Source organism: Apostichopus japonicus, chromosome 13 (genome assembly GCF_037975245.1).
Source record: "Apostichopus japonicus isolate 1M-3 chromosome 13, ASM3797524v1, whole genome shotgun sequence".
NCBI classification, from domain to species: domain Eukaryota; kingdom Metazoa; phylum Echinodermata; class Holothuroidea; order Aspidochirotida; family Stichopodidae; genus Apostichopus; species Apostichopus japonicus.
Window position 1 is genome coordinate 20,158,925 of NC_092573.1, and position 18,231 is coordinate 20,177,155.

The window sequence follows — 18,231 nt, forward strand, 5'->3', positions numbered from 1 at the left end:
TTGGCGCGCAGCGCAGCCAAATTTTAGCAAAAAAGGTCTTCCAGATCGTCGGAAATGGCACTTCCCAGGCCCTGTGAGCATGGGCGTCAATCCGATTTGAAACGTGGGGGGGGGGGGGGGACGTAATCAATCCGAGTATTCCGGCCGCAAGACTATCTAAGCGGAGCGCCACCATCGGTTGGTGCGCAGCGTACCAAGAAAATTTCAGATTTCCATACCAGCCATATCGCTGGAGATGGCACTTGCCAGGCTGGATATCAGAAAACGACAATTTCGTCACTCAGGAAATCTGCAATAAAGTTCATGCGGCCTTAATTTTGGTGGATTATTTCTGTTATTAGTGATTCCAGTTGACATGAACATTAGAATCCATTGCAAGTTGACAAATGATGCGGCGAACTGGAAACCCCAGCCCCATTTTGCCCTATGTTTCAGGATAGAATACCCCTCACGATTTGTTCGAACCCATGACAACTAACAATCTGTGCATAGATTTCCTTCGAAATGGACACATTATATTGCACTATAAGTCGGTCAAGGAATGACCCCAGGGCCTCAGATATAGGCCTACAGGAACGATATCCCAAAATGTCCTAACGAACTATATGTCAAACTGACATCAAAGATTGCGCCTGAAACAATATTAGGGTGATAGACTGATTCTCAGCGATAGTATTGCCTCCTTTCTTGAAAATTTGGTTTTTAGCGGTTGTAAGAGCATCAGGGTACGTCCCAGAAGTGAAAACCTGGCCTATGCGCTATGTCACGTACGGTGTTTCAGCAACTATAGCCAACTGCCGGTCCGCGGTCGAAGGATTACTTATGAGTGGTCAACATGGAGATTCGAGACCATTCAGACCAATGATATATTTTTCAGTCGCACGTGTTTTTTTTTCGACACCCAAATTCCCAGTGGGAGAGCGACTGGGGACGACAAGCTTTCATATGAGGGGCTGTCGCCCCCACGCCCCCTTGGCTACGCCACTGATTGGTGGGGAATATTTTCTTCTAAAACCTGGGGTAGGGACCCTTTTCTTTGGCAAAATAAGGCAATGTTTAGGTCTCTTGATGCAAAATGATGTATAATAGTACATTTTACTATAACAATGGTTAGCTAGCATGATTTGTTTTTGCATTTGGGTCATACAAAGGGCGTATTGAACCCCCTATGGATCCTGATTCAGGACAATTAATGTTTGATTGGCATTAAGCAGTCAGACCATGCACACATACATCAATAGAGCACCAAAAGGCATCAAATTTCTGTTGTATCCTAGCTTACTCTAATTTGATAAATGTCTGATATTTAATTTAATTAATATGTCACAAATGTCGTATTGGCTCCTATGGTTAACAAAATCAGTTATTGTGGTAAACTGTATGATGTAACGCCAAAATTGAGAAAAAGTGGAGCCAGTAAGCCCATAAACATGTAGGTGTCACAATAAAAGATCATCCAATCAACTCAATGCCTAAGCATAGTTCCATTGTACACTTACAGTCTACACTCAACCAACATGGTGAATGTTAATTATCTTTGTAGTGGAGCATGAACCTTTTTCAGATGATAATTTATTTTATATATGACTTACAGTGTAGCACCCACTACTCATAATATTGCTTCCAACCTTTATTTTGCACAGATTTGGTTGTACTGACATTCTCATCTCTGACCACCAGTGGAGGGAGTATATATGAAGTTAACAAAAGACCCCAGAAGAAATGTCCAGACGATTTTTTTGTTTGTCAGTTCTTAACTTGTTGCCGAGTGCCGACAATAATCCTGTCTTTCACTCTAACATATCATGAGAGAAAATTTCGTCGGCTGCTACACTAAAGACAGGCCATTGACTTTACACTGCCAGTCGTTCGGTGGAAATCCATATATTTTGCATTTCAAGTTGACGCGATGTGACGCTCGAAATTCTTTATCACCTCCTTACTTCATTAAATAACAAATAAGAAGGCGTGTTTCTTGGTTCTGGAAATTGTGTTCAAGATAACTTCTCATAGAAAAATCATATAACCGAATTGCTTTCTGTTGTAACTTTTGCTGTTATGGAGTTCTGTATATAGTCTTGAGGACAAACCTGTTGGATCCATGACAGTCAGTCATTTTATTTGTAATTTACAATTAAGATTAAACTTTTGGCAGTATTAAGTTGCACATTAAAGCATTATATAGGTAATCATATACTGTTTGTGGAAAGCAGTTCAAGGGGGGATTCTATAGGGAAACTTCTGCATGGTTTTATTGAAGTTTACCAAACTCCAAAGTGGCTGTTCTTCATGTGGATTATGAGAGTTTCAAGTACATATTGTTTGAAGCAGAGTTACAGTAGTATATCATTCTAATTAAGTAATACCTCCCTGCTTGAAGGATGCTTTAGAAAGCATCGATTTTATTTCGTTGCCTCAGGGCTACAAAGGGAGAGTCATTATTCCATTTAATCTTCCTCATAAATTATCCCATGTATACACACTTTTATCACACTTTGCCCAGGCTGATATAGATTCAGAATATTATGTTAGTGACTATCATCCAGTTTCATGTTTTGATTTAACTTCATTAAATTTCTTTGAACAAACTTATCTCTACAAGAATGACGTTTTTAAAGTGTGAGAGACATGATGAGACAAAAAATCTAGCATATTGCAACCTGCTCTGTCCTATTTGCTTTATTCTTCTCTCCCTTTTTTTGGCTTTGTTTTTGTGTCTTGTATGTTTGCAGCTCTTTTGAAGAGGATATCTTTCTAATATATCTTTTCTAATTTGAACCACTTTTTGTCCATTAAGAAGAATGTCATAATTATAAAAAAAACGATCCTTATCACTGGAATTGCCTGGAATGCCCTTTTTCTACGCAAATGAATATTTGCTTCACGCATGGCCATCACAACGGGTTTTAGGGGGCAGGGGTTGGGGGCCATGGCCCCTCCACCTTGTTGAGAGGGAGAAAATCTTGACTCGACGATTGAGTGAGAACATTAAGGAAGTGTAAACAAGTAAAGAAGTGATAATTAAAGTAAAGAAACAGGTGTCAGGCCCGTACGGGGAGGGTTGGGGCAGTGATGACATTTTCAGCTACCTCAGGATTGTAGCAAACGAAAATATTTTGGAACTCATCACATATATGTCACGGACTTAAGAAGACCGCTCCCCAGGGCCCAAATCGATAACTAGTTACCATCCAACTCCCACCACCCCCCCCCCCCGATCCTTGCACTCACAATTTTGTGTATGTGCCTGAGTGTTGTATACAACATCATGATTGCCGATTTCGTCTATAGGATGTAACTTCACTGTAAACATAATCTAGTCAAGATGACTAGAGTATATTAGTCCAGACAATGCTTCTATCGACCAATTAATTCTAGTCACTTGACTAACTTTTGGTCCAGTGACCAAATAGTTCTGGTCATATGACTAAGTAAACCTGGTCACATGACCAGTTTTTACTAGTCATTCAATTATGCCTCTATCGACCAGGCTTTAGTCAAGCGACCTAAACGATTAGTCAAGATGTCAGTTGACTAATTCAATTAGTCACATGACCAGTTTTTACTAGTCATTCAATTATGCCTCTATCGACCAGGCTTTAGTCAAGCGACCTAAACGAATAGTCAAGATGTCAATTGACTTATTCAATTAGTCACATGATCAGTTTTTGCTAGTCTTTCAACAATGCTCTATCGACCAGGCTTTTGTCAAGCGACCTAAATGATTAGTCCAGCAGTCACTTGACTAATCCAGTTAGTCTTGGCCATGGATAAAAGTAGTCTTTCTATACTAGTTTTATATGAACCACCACAGATTCGAACCTGCGACAACTCCCTTATAGGTACAAAGCTGTCTGTTGAGCTAACTGGTGGGAACAATTCTTGGATATAAAACCTGATTGGGCCTTAACCACTGCTAGACCATCAAGTCCTCTCACATGAAAAAAAGAAAGCAAGAATTTCTGTATTAATTTGGAATCACATTTTATATTTTCTCTTAAACACTACATATGCTTCACCTCAATAGTAAGTACAAAGAGTGTCTGATTTCATCAGTAATTGAAGAACCAGAAAACCCAAAGGTTTAGTGGTTCTGATGCCGATGAGAGTTTATGAAATAAGATAAGTCAGAATTTGTTACTGTTATATACCTGTATTGTACTTATTGCCAGACAACTGAAACCAAACTGAAGCTGATCAGACATAAAGTTGTCAGTTGCACTCATGAATATAAATGAAATTTCAGTTTCATGTGGCACTACTGTACCAACCTACCAAGTATGAAGGTGATCAGACATATATTGGAAAAAATATCGACATTTTAAGAATTTGATTACAAGCCCCACCCACATATTCATGTACTGGACAACAAAAACAATGAGGTCCATGTAATGATAATGTAGCATATCTACAAGTTATTCAATACATTTACAGTAATTAAATTTATTGTTTTTAAGATTATACATACACTTGCAAACATGCTAAACTGTAGATTACCTGGCCATCGTAAACAAAACCAAAAATTAATGCCTTTATTGATGTACATATAAAGTTGAAAAAAAGTGATATAGTTGACTCTAGGCATTTCACCACCCCACACCCCCTCTCCAGACAAACACATGGGGATCATACGACACAACCCATATCCCCAACCCAGAGCGGAACCCTTACAATCATACCACCTGCAGCCTCACCTACCATCCTACAACCCTGATCCCAACATCACCCTACTCATCTGACAACCCCCCCACCTGACACCCATCAGATTTTACCAGTTTCACACCTTACTACCAACACATTAATCTACCCCACTCACATAAGATTTCCCTATACTCTATAGGTACATGTACAGTAATACCAGATTATTAAGTTCATTTACTATTTTCACTATAGACTATCCCTTTAATTGTCTGAGCCAGCTATTTATGCAACATACATATACACACATACCCACACGCAAACTTGATCAAAACATACAAACATGCCAACTCATCACAACATACACATATGCCAACTTAATTGCAAAGGTTACTTTTTTTTAGTCCAGTTTAATTTGTCACTGGACTACTCCTTTAATGGCCTGGCTAGCCAATTTCATGGTTTTATAAAGCAAAACAAATATAGATAAGATCAGCAAGCTCCCAGGAACCAGGAAAACATGTCAAACGTGACGAATGACAGGAGTTTAGGAATGAGGGACAACAAATGCTATATGGCCAACAAACACATGAATATTAATGAGGTTACATGTTATTTTCATATGAAAATGTAACTATTATTATCCACCACCAATCAACAAAGTATGGAGATGATCGGTTATACCGTTGCAAAGTTATTGACATTTTAAGAATTTCACTTTAACTGCTGCCTACTCATTAATATTCATGTCATGAACAACAAAAACAATAGGGAACATCTACTAATCATGGAGCATGTACTAGTTCAAAATGACAGTAATTCAACATTTAATTTCTAAGATTTCAGGTTTACAAGCTATTTCTAGCAATTAAGGATTAAGCCCCACCTACTCATGAATATTAATTAGATGAAATTCCATTGTCATGTGACAATGAACCACATCACCATACCAAGTGTGAAGCAGATCGGACATACCGTTGCGAAGATATTGACATTTTAAGAATTTTACTTTAAGCCCTACCCACTTATTAATATTCATGTGATGGAGAACAAAAACAATAGGGACCATCCACACATCACCAGTCCAATATGACATTGATCCAATGTGTCGTTGTTGAGATATCGTGTTTACGAGCAAGCTGTCACATCACACACACACACACATACATGTTTGTGTTTCGTTCAGACCGAGGACCCCATTGTATTTTCCATTGTTCAAATCCACGTACCGTAATATTAACAATACCCCATACAATAGAATTCTTCCGAGGACGTGGTGATTCTTTAGAAATCACAACCAAGGACCTGAAATTGTTTTGTTCAAGTCCTCGGACAGATAGCAAAACAAACGCACCCTCACACACGCCAACTTGATCGCATAGGTTACTCGGCCTTCGGCATCGTAACCAAAAATAACAACATTTTGTAAGTCAAAACTAACACACGCAACAGCTCAAATGATAATGAAAAAATTTTCAATGACTTATTATTTGCAAGTTAGTTACAGTTTTATAACACCTTAGCCTATTTTGACTCATATATGCTAGTGCAATTCATAGGCAGTATTCTATGTTATAAATGTGATGACAGTTTGAGCCAAAAAAACTGTACAAAAAATGGTAGGTGCCTGGAGCAGTAATTAGGCCATCAATTTTTAGCGATTTGTATGTTTAGTTTCTCCAGAATTTTATTGGCTGATTTATCTGCCGGTGTAGTATCATCAACATTCAAAATGATTTTTTTAAAAACTGAAGGGTTTTCTTCAGCAAAGGCTCATATGCCATATTTAGGACATAGAACACTGCCAAATAATTACACATGGCTGCGAACAAACTTTTCAAAGTAGCTACTTGCAAGGTTTCCACTATCACAGTGTACTCTGGAACACCTTCATCCTCTGTCACCTGGATATAAACTGGCACGTCTGACAAGTCTGTAACATGCAAAGATATTAAGGTATATGTATTCAATATACAGCGCTTTCCAGTTTCAGAAAATGGGAGGGTTGGCTGATCCACCATGATGGCCATGAGTGACCAACAAACAAATATACTCCACCAACGAAGGAATCAAAATAAATAATTTCTTAAATATTTTTTCAAATCAATTTACAGTACATCTTATTCACTACAAGTAATACTATTTTTGATGATATAAATAATAGCAGAGTATAAATGAAACAACAGAGCTAAATGGTGCACTGGTTCCGTGTATTTTAGAGAGAAATGAATATTTGCCATGAGTTATGACATCTTGTTACAGCTAATTACATCATGGTAGGGATTCATTCCACTAGATGATTTTAATACACTTGGGGCTGATCAGGAAATCCACATTGGGTTATGGTTACTGCAACTACAGATTGAAATCTGTTCAACATTCTGTTCCAGTTATCACATACATACTAGTCTATTCTACCTTTGTGATGATGCCCTTACTATATTACAGCTGTGAACACTCCCAGGTCATACATGTGATATTTAGTTAGGGAATAATGATCAGATGTGCGGGCCTTTGTTGCAAACAGGTTTTCAGGGCCCAAATATTTCAAGACCCCCCAGAAATAAGGATGCCAAAAAATGCCCCCCCCCCCAAAAAAAAAGATGCCCCACCAATGTTAGGGCTAAACCAATTTTAGGGCAAATTTGTAAGAAAAGTATCATTTTGAGTGATTTCATAAATTGGCCTATATGGTCTACAGGTGACTAAGGCCCCCAAATCCTAAAAACCCAAAGGAGGCACTACCTAAGTACCACTGTGAAAAATGCTCAACACTGCACCATAGAATTCATAGGAAAAGAAACATTTTGTGTGATTTCAGGCGGAGTTCAGGAGTTCAAAATGGCCCATATGGCCCATACATGACCTTTGGCCTAAAATTCCAAACACCCCAAAGGAGCACTACCAAAACACTATCGTGACAATTAAACTCTAAGCATTGTGACCATACAATCTGTAGGAAAATATTAATTTTGAGTTATTTCCTGAAATAGCCCATATGGCATCAGACCTAAAATTGCTGAATACCCCAAAGGAAACACTACCAGGGCACTATCATGATGAACCCTCGACACTGTAACATACAATATCAGACCACCTCTGATGGCCTTGACCCATAGTTTACATACTGTTGATTTAAATAATACATTGGGTACTTACACTATCCTCATCTGCAAATACAATCATAGCACCCAACTTCTCATTCAGTAGAGTCGGAACTGACAGAATTGCTGCATGCATTCTAGACTCTAAAAGAAAAATCAACAACAGAATGTTAAAGCACTCATAACATCATGACATTTCAGAAGAGTGATATTATGTCATATTTGGTAACATCGATAGGACAAAAATATCACAGATTCACTCATCTGCAGTCCGGAGAGCAATACTCAATAAATTGCTTAGGTGATAATATTAAAGTAGAGTACTAAATACATCACAGGTCTTATTTTCAGCAAAGATATTTGTATCATTTGATAAGGTCTAGGCTACTTAGCTAAGTAATATCAAGTATGAGCTCAACCCAAGCAATCATCTTTAAGTTATGCCAATTGTTCAGTTATTTGTCGTGGGCCCCTACTGGCATGGGCCATAAAAAAATTATTGCATCCATGTCATTGTTTCAGCTTGAGGGATTCAAGGCAATGATAACTGATAAGGAACATTTGAAGCAAAATATAGAAACATTAATGGAAAAATATCAAATACTGAGATTGTATTGAAAGAGTTGCTCCATTTGTCAAGAATATGTATCAGTTGTCAAACTCGTATCTTGGACCCAAAGCAGATAGGTTTCATTGATACCTACAGATTCCTGAAGTCCGAGAACATGTTTTCCCTGAATTAACAACCATATACCATATTCTGAGGTCTTCAGTAAAATGAAGATAATAGAGTGCAGACTAGCAAGCAGATTGACACATGAAAATTTGAACCTCAGGATTCAGCTGGCAACAGAGCATGAACTAGTGTGAAAGTTGAACAAGGAAGATATTATTTGAGAATATGCAGACAGTGATAAATTGAAATGCCTCTTGTTTCCAAAGTAGAGTAAGTAGACTAGATTTCCATATACTCAGCTTGTAACAATGTAACATTGCATCATATAAATGGATCAAACTGCATATCGTGTAGCCTATAATACATATAGGCATATAGGGGGAAGTGGGGGCAGGTTGTCACATACCACCTACTTCCACCCATGGATTTGCATATTGAACAATATATTTTTGGAAATTGGAATAGACATTCTATATCCATATCCATAACTTCAAACATGTTATAATAACCTTAATAATAATAAAACGTTTTTATATAGGGCATTCCGTCCAAGACCACAATGCTGCAATGCACTGCACACAGAAAAAATATAATTATACAAAACATTACCCATATTGCAAATATAAATGCTAATTCAGAGTTGATTTTTTAATTTTTTTTTAATAATCGAATAAATTTTGCAATAATCAAAAGTTCAATTTCCTCTCAAATGTTACCTAAATCTTCCAAAAATATCTATACCCACCCATATCACATACGAGCAGTCAGCCCAATGATTTAATTTGATTTCGGGACAATCAAGGAAAGTCAACAGACTTGAATATAATTTCAAAATTAGGCCCTATATCCCCTCCACTAAGGGGCCCATGATACTGTACCAATTTCCCTTTGTTGAACACAGACACTTGTTTGTACCAAATGAAGTACTTCACAGCCATAATTTATGCAATCTACCGTCAATACACAGCCTGTCTCGTTATCATCTGAGCACTTGATTGTGTTCATCCATGATCATATCTGGCAGTCTGGGTTATCTGTGGTACAGGGTCTTTCACAGGGTCCATCCTGATCCTTATTCTACTGAACTTAACTGAACTCTGAGGGGATTCTAGCAGGCAATTTCTAGAATTGTTCAATTTGTTTAGGCATGATAGGCCTCATGGCATACCGGTGTATGTGACAAGGATTTTTCTCCCTGAAAATACAACCCCCCCCCCCCCAGATTTACTGAAATTGCTTTGATACTTGATTGAGACTCTATTTTATAAGGAACTGCTTGATTTCAGAGAATATGCTGACCACAAATTCAACTTTTCCTGCAAAGAATTAGAAAAGTGATTTAAATCAGTGATTTAAAAAAAACCACTGATTTAAATCAGCATAATTTAAAATCACACAACCTTCTGCTAGTAAGTCTTAACAAGGTCCTAAATTTACATATAGATTTAGCATTTCAAACATGTGGTGGTAGTTGGTTTCAGAGTTTAGCAGCTGCTGAAAAAAGAACTCTCACCGTAAGTAATGGTGCTGACATTTGTACAATAAGTGTTGTAGCAGCATTTGACCTGAGAATATGTACCGGTTCATTGATATTGAGAAGTTTACATAGATAGTATGGAGCAAGTTTATTTAATATTTTGTAGGTCAAAAGCATTAACTTACACATGATACGCTTCTTCACTTGTAACCAGTGGAGATTTACAAGGATGGGGGTTATGTGTTCACACTTCCTAGATAAGGTAACCAACCTGGCAGCTCGTACAACGCTGGAGCTTATTTGGCAGTCCATAAATGAGTCTGTTGCAAGAGTCAAGATGTGAAGAGACAAATGCGTGCACTAGCCTTTTAGTGCTACCACAGTCTGAGTATGTACGGATGCGCCATATTTTCCTCAGACTGTATGATGCAAAACGTTAATGTCTAATGAAGGTGTTTATTTTTCACTACCATACATCTGAATGGTTATACCCCCTTACCAAGACATATTTTGCATCCACCCCTGCCTCAGACTTTGCTCGTAGTCCATTTTGAAGACCCAGCACATACCTGGGTGATGATCACTTGAATAGTGAATTACAGATTGAATTGTTACTAATGTACCTTAACGGGCACCCTCGTCCTTCTCCATGGATGTATCTATGACAGTGGGATGCTTCATCTTCAAAGTGCAGCGGATTATGGCATCTCCATACTTGGAAAGCCCTTCACCAAGCAACTGTGCCATTGTCGTCTTTCCTTCAAGTCGCTTTAATTCAAGTAGTATCTATGGTTAAATGAGATCAATTAGATATTATACAGTACATATGGTAAATTCACCTGAGAAGTAAAGAGATCGCTTAGGACTAACACATATTCGGGATTATGTTCAGAGACGTAGATTGAGACGGTTTAGACATGTCGAAAGGGATGGAAGATGCGAATTGGTAAAGAAGTAGAGAGAGACTACTGTAGCTGGTCAATGTAGGAGCAGTAGGCTCCCCAAGTCTTGGGATGAGGACATGAGGTTTTGCGGAGTGATCTTGCTGATAAAGGTATAGATCGGGCTCTAGCTCAGAATAAAACAAAATGGTTTCTTTTTAAGGGGAACATCCCCCCTACAAATTCCCAATAGCGGTATCAGCAAAAAAAGTGTGGGAATCCTGCAATCGCGCTGCTTAGCGCAACACTGTCTTGAATTGATTTTTGAAAAACAAAGTCGTGGTTCGAACAAGTGGTGGGCATAAAGTGAATATATTCAAATGTCCATAACTTTTGAAACCACAAGATTGAATTTTACTTTTACGCAGACTACTGTATAATAAATAATATCTACAAAGACATATTCATACAGTACCTCTTCATCTTCAAATAGCCAAGGATAGACTTTCTTAACCACTTCGCTAGTAGCATCCTCTTCCACAATTAAACGACGTCTATCTGCCAATGTGATAGACATACAACTTTTGTTATTTGTTCACATCCCTAATGTTCATGTGCATATTTTGTACAGCATGTGGGTAAACATGTACGGTACGATACCAGTCACAATTCAACTATTTAATCACATCCCATTACTAAAATGTACAGTAGAAATGGAAGTGAAATTACTATGCAGTGATACAGAAGCCTGAATGCATTTGATACCTGTATAAAAAAGAAACATGTGCAAACGTTAATCAATCCGCTATGGTAGCTACATTTTCATTTGTCAAGTGTACAATGATAACCAAATACATTTATGTTTGAAATTGTAGTATTTCCAAAAAGTTGAATGAAACACCCCGTAAAAGATGTCCTATTTTATTTCCAATGGAATTAGGGTTAGCCTAGGGGGATCAACTGCGGTTCACGGTACCACAGGTAAAGCGAGGAATATTCCATCTTGAAAAAAGCCTAGTCCAAGGATATATGACTCCCTACAAACAGCTACAACAAATTAAACACCCACCCACCTTTGTTCTGAATCGGAACTGTTTTGTACAAACTTAAAAAATAGCAGAAAAAACTGTCGCTAGAATAAATAACAAATTTTAGCCAAAAATTCCGGACAAGTCAGTGCAATTGTCCAGAAATATTCCCCCTCTATATTACTGACAACTAGGCCTATAAATTGATATGACACAGCTGTGGCAGCAATAGGCTGTTAGATTTCTCCAAGGTCCCCAATGTTTATTTTGGAAGGGGGAGTGTATTCTCCTGTGAATTGTTAACGGGATTGTTGGATAGGATGGTCAGTGGACAAACTGGTAATAAAAGATTGGCGTCATGCTCAGTTGATGTTTCGTATGAAACATAGGCCTAGCCTCTGTATTTTAAAAAAACTATTTAGGGCTAGGCCTGGGGGGGGGGGGCTATAGGGCCCTAGGAATAATCAGCTTATTTAGTGTCACAGTTTCGCACGCAACTACACAATCCCATACACACTAGTCTAGTTAATTCGTTATCTTAGGGTGACCCTAATTGGAGGCTAACCCTAACTCAAACCTAATCTAGGTATAAATAATATGGCCTAGGACCTAAGCCTAGGCTATGTCCCCCCTGAAAGTGCAGGAGAAACACTGCTGTGAATTTATCCCCCTAAAATATTTCAAGAATAATATAGCCAAGGTCCTATCCCCCTAAGGCTTAAGTTTCTTATACAGATTATAAATATTAAGTTTAATTTAGGTTTGTTATTTTGTAAAGAAATGATCCATTGCAAACATGAGAAACGCGTGAATACCGGGGCCACCATGATACTGTAAATATACGGAGGCCTACTGTTACGATAAACTGTGCTGTACAACTACTGTACTACAACTACAAGGCAGCTTAACGTCATTAGGTTTAACGTTAGGCAATTCGCCTATAGCTACTGCATGATAGGCCTAGCCTAGGACCTAGATCTTAGCTTGTTCGTACACAAGTTGGAATAATCGAAAATACACACTTTATGGTCTAATATACTATATACTTTTTAAGTGACTAACAAACGACACTGGCCAAAGAAAACTGGTCTAATATACTTTGCAATGGTTACTGACAATATCACTGGATGATAATATTTTTTTGATTTTTCGTACCGTAACCGTCTGGCTGCTAACTCCCTGCTGTACGTTCCTTGCTCGTCGTGTACGTATGTGTACAATGTACTATAGTTCAGTGCAGTACGCTAGGCCGTACCGTGACGCTACAATTGTTAATATTTTCCCGCGCTTTTTCATATGACGAATATATCAACCTGATTGACTAGTGAGTTTCGTCCCAGTGCTGACATTTATTGTAGGACCAGATTAAAATAGAACTGTGACCATTATGTTCTGGTCAGGCGACCTTTTGGGTTAGTCGTGAAGGCATCTCTACCAAGATTATGGCGGGATAATCGTTGACTAACGTAAACCAGTCGATATGACTAGACTTAAGCCTCGCTTGACTAGATTGTGTTTAGAGTGTTGAAACAACCTCGGTTCCCGTCCTATAATGAGATTTACGCACGGATGAAATTCCATATTGGCTAGGCAACTCTCGTAGACCTATGAAGTACAATTACCATAATTGCCAATCTTACCCACTGTGTGTTGGGGAAATACGGCTACAATGAAGTTTGAACTCTTTAAGTTCGTTACCTTTTACCTCTACAATTATCCTTTTTTTGTGCTTGCCCTATCCCGTACCCACCCTCCGTTGCGAAGGAAGTTAGGTTGATGCGATCTCTCCCTCTGTAAAGATGATTATGAATGCAATACAGTGACCGAATACAACATGCAACATATACGGAGGATTAAATAGCAGCAATCACAACAAAAACATGATTAACATCTTTTACAAATGGAAGACTTGTTACTTTTTCTTCTCCTTTTATTTTGTTTTGTTTTGTAGCAACGCACAACGCCTCATTTATGTGATGAACATCTAACTATGTATCTGTTTTAATGATTGATATAATCGCGAGTTCCTGCTTGCATGAGGATCTTAAATACAAACTTTATGAAATTAATTGCCTTTTGAATGTCGAATTGCCTAAATTTTATGCGGGACATAATATACTATGAAGTATTTGCAGACATTCTGTACCAGGACATTTTGTCCGGACGGACTATATTTGCTGTGAGGTTGGGACACAATTTTCAGCAGAAAGTATCCGACAGGACTAACTATTCTGGTACAGAGTGTCTCCGCGGACACTTTGTACAGGGGGACACTCTGTACTGTCACACCGACATGCTTGCAGCCACCGTCCACTGAATACGTGGCCGGATGAGGCGCTATTCTCCTAAAAATAAATCTACGGATCCCTTTAAAAGCTATGTAACTATTTTATATTAAATAACACCCTGTTTCAAGCTAGCGCAATCCTTAAAAGCCGTTTAAAATGGGTTATTTGTGGTAAGCCAAGCAAAACATTCAAAGAGTCATTCGGTTATAAGGGTTTGCAGGAACTTAATTAAACTCATTGTTTGACATAAATGTGTTGGCAAAGATTTACACAATCTACACCAAAACAAGCATCATATTCGTTGCAATGCCAGGGACATACAAGCCAGCAAGCCATAAGATAACATTTTAATATACATAGAATTCAATCTATATCACTTTTGCAAGAAAACAAAAGAAAACCAGTACCAATATGGTCCCTTATAAGCAACAGTGATGTAGGAAATTCTCATACCGGATAGAAGGTAGTTTCAGAAACTGAGTGATTCTTAAGAACTTTGTTTGAGATTCACAAAAATATATACCCGTATGCTGTTTTGATAACTTCAGGAACAAAATTAACTTTGATATGCCGTGGATCGTTAAAAACCACTGCTCTCGGTCTAGCTAGGGTATTAACTATCAGAACTGCAGTGAGGAGCTGACGTCACCATCAAGTTAGCCGATACGCATATTCCAGAAATTAAGTATATTTAACGATACATATCTTGGAATATACTGGAATAGTTACAGAACCAATATTTGACTCAAAGTTGTCTGTTTTCTTTGTAGTGTAACATATCAAGACTAAAATTCTGCCTTATTGATTATTTAATTATTTAAGTGAGTTATCAAGTTACAGCAAACTCTATCTGTCGATATTTCTCCCATGATTGATACCGGGGATAATTTTTAAGAAAAGTCACACAGGAGAGAACCTGGGCAAGAAAACCAAGCTACCGAACGTCTGATCCACTCTCAACCCCAGTCCCCTTGCATCGAGACCAAGGGCGTAGGAACCGGGGGGCTGGGGGGGGCGCCAGCCCCCAGTGAAAAATATGGGGGGCGGAAGTATCGTTCCGCCCCCCCCCGCTCCGCAAGTCAGAAAACCCCTTTTCATTTCCAAATGAGAAAAAATGTCATTTGGAGCACCAAATTGCATCTAAGGCCAGGTGAAAATGCAAAATTCTTTACAAAATGGAGTGGGTGTTGAAGTGTGCTATATTGCACCAAATTGCATCTGAGGCCACCTGGAAATGCAAAAAAATTCCAAAGGGGAGGGGGCACCCCCTTAGACCCCTCCCCCAGGCCCGCCATCAGTCTTCAGCCCCCCACTCAAAAGTACCTTCCTACGCCACTGATCGAGACTGTGACTGTGTTCGGGTGACTGATTGTCAATATTGTATCTTCTGACTATACATGCTCTCCTTCCCACTGCCCCCCTACCCCTCACCCAAAAGAAAAAAAAAAACAAGCAGGGCTACCCTATTAAGTGCAAATTGCAAATCATGCAGCTTTGCCCAATATCTACTATCTGACACAAGACCAGAAAACACAAGGTTAGAATTTCAGTGATGGTTAAGATATAAAAACTGAATGTATAACGTCAGTGCTATCTGAACGAATCCAGAGACGTTTGGAATGGTATTGACATGTGGTGTGAGGGTGTACTTAAGTTATGTTTAGTTTTAATATGACACAAGTAAATCAATGTAACTGTAGGCCAATTGAGTAATATTCCCGGTTTCATGAACTCATTAATGCCAGATGTAAATGCAAGCTAGATTTTCTAACTAATCGACGATGACTCAGTGTTATGTTGATAATGATCAGTCGTTTCGTGAATATTTACAATTGTTTCCATCTATGCTCTGATGCCTATTATTGCACCCGACAGGAACAGTAGTTACTGTACTAGCTATGAGTATCGAGTGCAGTGGCTGCTAATCAGGAAGTTGTTACATACGGGCTCAATAGCTGCTCATCCTCAACCGTAAACCAGGCTTCGGCATATCGACTCAAAAACGCCCCCCGGGTAAGAAAAAAGGAGAGAAAAAAAAGAGGGAAGAAGAATGGAAAAAAAGAGGGGAAAAAAGAAGAAGAAGGGAAAAGAAAAAGAAGAAATAAAGAAAAAGGAGGAAAGGAGGGAGTAGAAGATAGCTAAGACCTCGGGCGAGAGAAAGAGGAACAGTGACATCATTACAGCGCTTCTCCCTATTATATACACAGGGTAGCAGTGACGGATCGAGGATTTCGGAAGGGGCGTGTGCCTCACCCTACCCAATACACCGACAACCCCATTTTTTACGTTTCCATTTTTCCTCTCTGACTAAGGTATATATAATTGGTCTATCATTACGCGTGTGTGTGTATGTACGCCTTAAACAATTGTACAATATTGTGCTCTGATACCAACTGTGGCTGGTTTTGAACTCGACTGAGTCGTCGGGGAACATGACGCATTTCGGTACGGTATTATTAGACCAGTATATATATGACCAGTATATATATGCGAACTGTACTAGACCTATTTCCTTCGATGCAACACTACCATCCGGAGATAAAATTTTATACACCCGACCTGACTGCTATAATTGTTACCCCAAACCTTTTACCGTAACTCTTGCAATGAATGTAAAAATAAATTCCGCATGCGATTTGAGAATTGAGTAGGGGCCTACATCTCCTGAGAATAGCATGTAGTGGACCCAAGGGCGTATCATGGGCGGGGGGGGGGGCGGACGCACACACCACTTATTGAGATTGTTTCCATCTGCATGAAAACGCGCGCCCGCAACCCAACGCCCCACCCCTCTAATCGCTTCCCGATGAGTTACGAAACCATAATGACCTTCGCCCGTAGTACCAAGATATTGATAAAATACGGCAAGACACCACTTCATCGATAACAAGTGATCGGGTTATGTATTAGTGACGTTTAGAGGTCGTGCATAGACCTACATGGAGTGTGACCACTCCCGATTTTGCAATTTCCCAAGATCAGGCCCCGCAAAAAATCCCAAGAAATCCCAAGGACACTGTACTGTATGGATATCTAGCAATATCTAGCGATATCTAGGAATGAAACTCCCAAGATCTTCTCTAAACTGAAGGCAGATAGAGAATCGAAGCCTTGAACTTGAAACTGTGCGTCTTTCGAAATGAAAAGAAGGTGGGACACAGCAGCGTAACTCCTATGGGCTCGGACCGTGCTGAGCCGGGGCCGCCCCGACCAAAAGGCGGCCCGCTATACTGATGCACAGAAAAAGGGTACCTATTAAAATAGGGAGGGCCCGTTTTACTGGGAAAGAAAAACTCATGCAAGACTGAGCAAGACGCCGGGATACGGAATATGGACATCGTGATCATGGGCTCATTGGGTATTAATGTCAGTGGCGGAGCGTCCATACAGTCAGGGGGGCGGATGCCCCCCTGACGGACTCACATGGACTGCTGGCGCCCTTTTCAGCTCTTTACCACTTTTTACTTATTCGCGTTAACTTTTTTATTGCGCTATCATCTACCTATTGACATTTGTCACATTTTGTTGGTGTAATTTGGCGATGACACCTATTTATTTTTCGTTTATCTGCAAATTAGCCAGGTCCGGAAAGGGTCATTTCCGGCGATCTAGGGAGTGTCTTTCTCAAAAAAGTTCTGTACGCTACGCGCCAACCTGTGGTGGTGCTTCGCTTAGATAGTGTCGAAAGCGCCCCTACAGACCATTCTCGCCCCTACTGACCAATACCCCTATAGCTCCGCCACTGATTAATGTATGTATCGAACTAGTTGTTTTATTTATTATTATAATGAAAACAAAGTATATACCCAATTCTAGCCAATGTTGTACTGAGTACAACATCGAGACATGATTTATTTGAAAATATTCCATAATGCGATCATGTACGCATAATGCGTACAGCAAGTCATCGGTCTCTGAAATTATTTCTACGGTACCACTTTGACCTAACAAATTTTGGCGGGAAATAATTGTAACGAAACAGCCAATTCATTATTATATGCCAACATAAGAATACCGAAAGTGACATTTTAGGGTATTGAGCCGTCCCGGTTTATTTTCTACTATATATAAAATGAATATGAAGCTTCATATTTTACCTTACATGTAAAAATAAATTTGTAATCGAGCCCTCTCAAATA

General features: G+C 39.1%; 1 long non-coding RNA gene across 2 annotated transcripts; it reads right to left on the bottom strand.

Annotated features, from left to right (window-relative positions):
- Positions 1-4,920: 4,920 nt before the first annotated feature.
- LOC139978898 (uncharacterized) lies at positions 4,921-13,303 on the bottom strand. 2 transcript variants are annotated; one of them, XR_011797044.1, is made up of 5 exons: positions 12,960-13,303; positions 11,252-11,334; positions 10,519-10,681; positions 7,798-7,886; positions 4,921-6,571 (listed from the first exon to the last, which is right to left on the bottom strand). It is a non-coding gene; the product is annotated as an uncharacterized lncRNA (long non-coding RNA). The 2 variants fall into 2 exon arrangements; XR_011797043.1 differs by lacking the exon at positions 12,960-13,303 and having other exon boundaries at positions 11,252-11,987.
- Positions 13,304-18,231: the final 4,928 nt, after the last annotated feature.